Source organism: Camellia sinensis, chromosome 13 (assembly GCF_055761805.1).
Source record: "Camellia sinensis isolate YWXY chromosome 13, ASM5576180v1, whole genome shotgun sequence".
Classification (NCBI taxonomy): Eukaryota; Viridiplantae; Streptophyta; class Magnoliopsida; order Ericales; family Theaceae; genus Camellia; species Camellia sinensis.
This window is the reverse complement of record NC_138973.1, coordinates 59,215,659-59,223,989: the sequence shown is the minus strand read 5'-3', so window position 1 is coordinate 59,223,989 and position 8,331 is coordinate 59,215,659. Positions and strand designations below refer to the sequence as shown.

The window sequence follows — 8,331 nt, the reverse complement described above, 5'->3', positions numbered from 1 at the left end:
GTATTTCCCTTTTTATCTAAAATTTCACATTTATTTTTTGAAAACAATACTTCATGATGGGAATCATACATTTGACTAATGCTCAAAAGATTTGCTTTAAGACCATCAACAAGTAGAGCATTATCCAGCTTGGGAAGACCAGCAACACTTATAGAGCCCTTACCAATGACTCTAGAAGTGCCGCCATCTCCAAAGGTAACAATTCCTCCTTCATATTTTTCAAGGGAGGTGAAGTAGGATTTGTTACCGGACATATGACGAGAGCACCCACTATCAAGATACCACATGTGTGAGTCACATGCTTTTAGAGCAGTGTGAACAACTAAACAAGTCAAATCATCTTTTCTCACCCAAATCTTTTTAGTCTTGGTAAATGTCTTGGCGTTGTAAACACCCTCATGAATCTTGGTATTCCGCCTAGACATGTAAGGTTGTCTCCTAACCAAAAAAGTATTCAAATTTATACCCTTTTGAGACACCTTACCAAACAATTCAAAGTAACAAAGACGGATGTGGCCATACCTACCACAGTGATGACAAATAAAAATAGGTTTTACCTCCCTTTTGTTGATCTTACCCACTTTCGGTAGATGAAGAGAGAAATCATTCTAGTCTACCTTCAACTTTTCCTTTGCTTAAGTCTTCAGGTTATGTGAGGTAGAGGCCTGTCCCTTGTGAGCTGTTACACCATAGCCTAGTCCACTTTTGTCACAACCCATTTGTTGAGACCCGAGGATGTCTTCTAGAGATTTGAAACTTTTGTTCCACATGGCAATTGTTGCTCTAGCAATACGGAGTTATTCATCTTTCTGACAGACTATCTCTTCCAATGCAACTTGTGACAACTCAAAGCTTTCAAGCTTTTCTTCATATGTGGAATACACTTTCAAAAGTTCACTCCTTTCGGTTTCACAGGATAGAAGTTTTCCACATAAGTCTTGCCTGTCACTTGAGATCTTGATGACATTCTGTTTTGCTGTTACAAGTTCTCCTTTTAGCCTGACATTCTCACTCTCATATGTTTTGAGCTTGAGAGAGAGTTTGTCGTTGATTTTGGACAAATTCAAAGATTCCTCGTACAGCTTTTTGTAAACTTGTTGTAGTTCATCACCATTGATCTCATCATTGTCTTCAGATGTTTCATCATCCTCTTTTTGCTCTTCATTCTCCTTGACCTCATCCAATCTAGCAATTAAGACAGGGAAGTTACTGAATGGTGGGGAATGTGAATCTCTTCTTTCATAGAATTGGCTCAGAATTTCCCATGTATCTTTAGCCTTTGTGCAGTGAACAACTCGTTGTTGTTCTTCATCAGAAATTGCTCCACGAATAGTAATCAGGGCTCTGTGATTGCCCGGATTGTCTGCACTTTCTGTATCTTCTTCAATGGCTTGCCAACCTTCTGGGTCAAAAGCTCTCAGAAAGGCTCTCATTCTGATCTTCCAATACAGGTAGTTACTCCCATCAAAGGTGGAAGCATGATGTAGGTTCTGACCACGAGCTAATTCTGATGGCTTTGGAAGAGGTTGAGTGAAAGAGGACCAAAATTCCATGAAAGCACTATCCCTGTCTACATCGGATTCAGGTTCTTCGGGTTCTTGCTCCGATCCGCTTTCATCATCCCAAGTCACAATGTAGACTTTCTTTCGGTTCTTTTTTGAAAGGCATTCAAGGGCAATATGACCAAACCCTTGACATTCATAGCACTTGACCCCTTGCCCCTTTACAATCTTCTTTTCAGTTTTTGGAGCAAATTTTGGTGGAAAAGTTTTGGATTTTTCATTACTTTTGTCTTTTGAAATAGGGTCTCTGAAATTAGGCTTCTTTTTTTTCAAATCTTTTTTAAATTGTTTAGTAAACATAGCCGTCATCTCAGATTCTAAATCAAATTCAGTCGCCGAAGTTTTTGCAGACTCATGAGCACTAGTGAAGGCCACACTATCTTTTTGTTTTTTCTTTGAAATCTAGTGGGCTTCATAAGGCTGCAAGTTTCCAATCAATTGATTAAGCTTGAGGGTATCAACATTCTGAGCCTCCTCAATGGCTGTCACTTTTGATTGGAACCTCTCGGGTAAAGACCTCAAAATTTTTCCAACAACTTTAGCTTCTAGGATTTTTTCACCAAGTGTGAAACAGGAATTTACGATATCACTAAGTTTTACATAGAAATCATCAAACGTCTCATCATCGCGCATAAAAAGGGTTTCAAAAGTGGAGGTGAGACGTTGAAGTTTTGACCTTTTGACAGAGGTAGTACCTTCGTGAATCGTTCCAAGAATGTCCCAAGCCTCTTTTGCTACCTCACATGTGCAGTTACGACAAAATTCTTCAGGTGTGACGGAGCAAAACAGGGAATTGAGAGTCTTACTGTTCCAACTCGAGTTTTGGTAATCAGTTATGTCCCATTTATCAAGGGGTTTAGGAATATTAACACCATCAATGATGACAGTAGGTTCACTCCACCCATAGATCACGCAGTGCCAAACTTTCTCATCGATGGACTTTAAAAACGCTCTCATACGAGCTTTCCAATAAGAATAGCTTGTACCATCAAATAAAGGAGGTCTATGAGTCGAGTTACCTTCACGAATAGAATCCATATCACTAGTCACACAAAATCACACTCCTATAGTTTTGATAAAAACAAAGAGTGACCTGCTTTGATACCAATTGAAAAACCTAAGTGATTCGTGATTAGATCAAGATTAAAATATTCCAAATCCCAATTATTTAAAACACGCAATCTAAATCATCAAGCACTTACGAACGTGATTTAGATTGTTGTTTTTCTGAATAAACAATAAAACGACACAAACGATTTTTACGTGGAAAAAACCACAATTGAAGAACCTTCAATTGTAATCAAAAACCACGAACGAAACGCCATTAATCAATCCACTACTGAAGAAAGAAAGATTACAAAGATAATACACAAATTACCCAACTAAGTCAATTTGTCTTCACACCTTCTGTAACTCTTTCACCACGCCTTCGTCTTGGAACTGATTGATCTGAAGTCGAATCCATAACTTCGTTTGTCGAATAAACAACTACGTATAGAATCAAACTCCTTCGAAACTATACGTTTGAATCTACGAAATCCACCGAAGAGAACTCTCTTGAATTTAAAGTAACAAACTCCTTGATGTATGTCTCTTAGATCATGAGTGAAGAACTCTCTCAAAACGTCAAGGAAAACTCACCAAAATCTCCAGAAGAAAAACTCCAACACAACCCCCAAAAACCTTAAACAAGATCTAGGAGAAGTAATCCTAAAACAGACCCAACATGCGAATTTATAGAACCTGAGATCGCGTGGTCCACTCGAGCGTGGGAATTCCCGCTCGAGCGGAGACTGCATATTCCGCGATTCATACAAGGTCCACGCTCGAGCGAAAGTTTCCACGCTCAAGCGTCGAATCACACCATCCCGTATATTTGCAGGCTTGACAGAGATGCTGTGAGTGAACAAACCTCGCTCGAGCGTCACTTTCCCCGCTCGAGCGGGAAGACCAAAACTGAAAAAAATTGGAAAATTGAAACAAGTTACAACCTTGGTTTTGATCCATGGAATTTGACAACAAAGGGTCCTAACACATGAGAGTTTCAACTTAACCAAACACCAAACTCTCTCAGACTCTGATGCAGTTATGTACTATATGTACCATCACTATTACTGTAAATAATCAAAGAATATTTTTAACTTGAAGTGAACACCCTCTGGTTTTAATCGTACCATACCAGTTTAATCTGGTTATGTACTAAATAACACTCATCACTAACAACTAAGCAAAAATTGTGATTGGAAATATTCTTCCCTTCCATCTCTAGTTGAGAAGTTTCTCAATTCACTTCTTGGAACCAACTATGCATTGACTCTTACATTAGTTAAACAGAATGTCAAAACATTCGTGTTGGATTTGTCATGTAAGTAAGACTATTTTGTATACATATATATATATATATATATATTGCAGATGAGACTTATGCAAAAACATTCATGTACTATTTTTTTTTTTCTATTTGGTAATCTTCCTTCCAAAGGGCACCATTCAATACTGATCTAATAAAGCAAGGCATCATTTTTTTCTTTAGAAGAATGCCTTAAATTTTGCCGAAATTTAATTTTGCTATCAGAAACCAATCATAGGGCAACTGACAAGTACCCTTTATAACCAGCATGAGCAAACTAAGAGACTGCCACAAAAAATCTTAAGGGTATGACCAGGATTATATAGGAACATATATTGAACCAATAATTTTATCAAGTGTTATACACTCAATCAAATTAAAGAAAAAAACAAGTTAAAGAACAAAGAAAGAAAAGCAATTTGTACCAGAGGAGGTAGGAAAGAGAAAACAGAACATCTTTGTGGTATATATATCCTCAAGATGTTACTTATTTACCACTTGCAATGAAAAGAAAACATAAACAATATTCCATTATTTCAATGACTTCTACGGGGTACAAAACAAGAAAATAATGAAGAAAATAACAATACGCTTACTTTCTACTAGTTTGCTGAAGATTGATAGAAAAACAATGAGCACTGCAACACCAGCTATGAGTCCAATGAGTATTACAAGTGTTTTCTCAATCTCATCATTAGACCCTACATTCAGAATTTTTCAATTATAATTAAAGAACTTTCAGCCTTATATTCAAGCATTAATAAAATTAATCGATTAATATAGATTTGCTTCCATTGCACTTATAATGTGTTTAAGATCGGAGCTTGTACACTTGAACATTTCTTTTCTTTTTCTTTTTTTCTCTTATATGGTTGAATATTTATTTTCATGAACTTTCATTGATGTACGTATGCATATGTTCTTGAGCCTCTCATTTTGTTATGAAAAATGCATATCATTAGGCTAACTTATTTTCTAGCTTGCAAGTTAAGTTAATTTGATTAGAAAATATGAAGCCACTACAGTATTTACTGATGTTGCAATGATATACTTGCAATTATAACTTGTAACAATGGATAATAAGTAGTGGTAGAGTCAGAATTTTGACTTAGAGAGATAATAATAAAATAAAATGTTATGCTTACGATAGTATCTCCCACCCTCGTCGTGCCTCATCCCTAACAGTAACTATGACACCGACTTGAACTGTAATAGTTGTTCCCAAAGGAAAAACAAGTATTTTATTAAGAGATTTCATAAAAGAACAAGCAAACATTCTTCTACGTACTTGAGCACATATTTTCACCCAAGAGAAGAAAAAAAAAATTATCAAGAAGAATAAATTAACAAACATTATAAAAAAGAATACAAAATAAACATTTAAAAGGTGGACTTAATACATAATAGATAAAAGTTTGTCATAAAATAAACATTTAAAAGGAACAAATTATATGAATTTCTTTAATAAAAAAAACAGAAGTATATATAGAATTTAGAGGGGGACAAACTGAACAACTATTTTACAAACACATAATAAAACATAAAACCACCCGACCTATTTTTCAAACACATAATAAAACATAATCTTCTCTTAGTATGATTATCAAGTGTGTAGAATCTAGACTTAACTGTACATTCAACATTTTCAAACTGCAACAATATTTGAATCTCTATTGGCTTAATTTGTATTTCTTATCCTATTCAATCCAACATGACCTATTAATGTTCAGTTTGGACATAAATGTTCAGTTTGGACATAAGTGTAAAATGTGTATTTTAAGCCACAAACACAAATATACAAACAAAAATTCACATACAAAACAAAACAAGGCTTATACATTGGATTGAATAGGATCATGATTGCAAATCTAACTTACAATTTATTCTAATTGTCTTCGTCCGCACACTACAATGGCAAGAATTAACAAACCATCAAACATTTTGAACTTATGATAAATTCAGTTATCTGATTAGTCTATGAAAATCAATGAAATTCTGCTAATTAGGCACTCTATATATTATGTGATGCTTGCTCACATCTTCAAACTATCAAGTTTAGGTTTTCCACTTATAACAGTTCCTTTTAAAACTTCAGGATTTGTAATTAGGACATTAGCACATATTAAATAAATCTTCCCATAACACAAAGAAACTACTAAAATGAAAAAAAGTAATAGATCATTCTTTCCTGCAATAATTAAATGAGATTTACGGCTTACCTAAAAATGCGATCCAGCAATGCATCTGCTACTGGTTCACGAGAGAATATCTTGTAGCTCATATCATTCTCACCATGTTGCTTGAGAACAGAAATGCTTGTGAATGGAAGATCAGAACTCTCTACAGTACCCACCAATTCTGGAATTGCTGATGCAGAATGCAGGCCAAAATATGCCTTGGCCACAGCAAACCGTCAATATTTAGCAAATTGAAAGATGATATGCAGTAGGGGGAAAACAGTGTAACTAAGCATATGAGTAATGAATTTTTGAATGCTACAAGTAACTGTTAGAATACTCACTGGATTCAAGAATCCCCTCACAAAAGTTGTATGGGTATGTTGTAACTGCCTATTAGGAATTAAAAATGTAGGCATAAAGTTGAGGAGGCCGACGCTGCTCCTCCTCCTCCGATGCTGCACCTCCTCCTCCTCCTCCTCCTCCTCCTCCACTGCTCCGACACTGCTCCTCCGCCGCTCGCCGTCGATCGAGAGAAAGAGAGCCGGGGGGTAAGAGATTAGGGATTTTTGCGTTTGAGATTGGGGATTTTTTTGTTTTGGGGGGGGGGAAGCGGGAATGGGAATGGGAAAAAAAAATGGGGGGAAGGGAGCGGGAATGGGAAAAAAAAAGGGCGGGAATAAAAAATAAAAAAATAATTTTTTTTTGAATCACAAATGAAATTTAAATAACAAAATAACGACGTTTAACTTTTCTTTTTTTTTTTCTTTTGTGACGGGGGTTGCCGTCATCAAAAAATTTTATTTTTTGTTAAAATATATATTTTTTGTAGTTAATGAATTTTTTAAAAAAAAATCTTTTTTTTTTAGTTACTAAGATTGAAAATTTATTTGTTTCATTTTTATTTTAATGAAAAAAATATTATTATTTTTTATTTGGTAGAAGTAGGAGTAATATTTTAATGAAAAATATTTTCCACTAAAATAAAAGTTAATTTTCTATAGTCAATGAAAAATATTTTTCTGCGGCCTTTTTTTTTTGTTACTAAAAATCATGAACTAATTTTTTGTGGTAGAGGAAAGAGAGCGGCAGTAGTGGTGAAGGTGGTGGATAAGAGATGATGGTGATGGCGATGGCGATGGCGATGGCGAAAGAGATTAGTGGTGAAGTTGTGGTAGTGGTAGTGTAAATAGAGTGGTTGTCACGACCCAAACTCGCCCCTATGGGTTTAGCACCGTAACCGGCCAGTAATCCGAGATTACCGAAGGCTTGCTTAACAGTAATACAGAGTACAGGGGCTGGCGGAAGCCAAAGCAGTAATTAAAAGAGGTCCAATGAGCTGTGACAGTCTGTATGCAAAAAGACTTTATATATATAGTCACATTCAGAAACAAAACAGTGTATACATACATACATACATCATTTACAGGCGTTTAGGTTAGGGACCAAATCCCTACCATGACAGTACAATACGGGTACACATGTCAGTCTATACAGTGTCACAAAACCAGATACAAAAAGGGAGAAAATTAAAACACCCCAAAAAGCCCTAGCTTGAAGGACTTGGAACCTCGCAGTGAGGCACGGTGGTTGGCTTTGACAAAACGGGAGCTTAGCCCGACGCTCCTAGCAACGGTCTGGTGCCTGTACACCTACATATATATATAAGCAGTGAGCTAAAGCCCAGTGAATAACATATGCGTAAAGAGGTTAAGAATGAATGTCCTTTCAGTATTGAAAACAGCCATTTATCAATATATCAGTCGTTCGGTTTGTGGCTCATAATTCATGCCATAACAGTCATTCAGAAAATATAATAGTCATATGTGGTACATCCGATAGCAAAACAGTACAGTAGTTCTTAACAGACCGAGCAGTCAATGATGGCCATCAGTAATGGTTCCAAACATGAAAACTGACAGAGATCTCTGTAACAGTAACAGTAACTGTTCAGTAACAGTAAATTGCTATGGATGCCATGAATACAGTTCACAGATAGGACAAACATTCATTTAGTAAACAGTGTCATTTCATAAAGCAGTACAGTCATTGTTCATAAAATAATCTCAATTGAACATATCTTTACAACATTGTTACTCACAGAGTTCTAGGCTACAGATAAGCTATTACGCGTCCTCGGATGCCAACCCTACACAGTTACAGAGTGAACACACACTAAGTTACACAGTTGGGAAATAATAACTTAATCCCTATCTTGACTCGGTGTGATTTTACATCAATA

The 8,331-nt window shown here is 36.0% G+C and overlaps 1 long non-coding RNA gene across 1 annotated transcript; it reads right to left on the bottom strand.

The window, feature by feature from the left end:
* Positions 1 to 5,803: 5,803 nt before the first annotated feature.
* Positions 5,804 to 6,511, bottom strand: LOC145805832 (uncharacterized). The gene is made up of 3 exons (XR_014347981.1): positions 6,434 to 6,511; positions 6,132 to 6,307; positions 5,804 to 5,818 (listed from the first exon to the last, which is right to left on the bottom strand). It is a non-coding gene; the product is annotated as an uncharacterized LOC145805832 (long non-coding RNA).
* Positions 6,512 to 8,331: the final 1,820 nt, after the last annotated feature.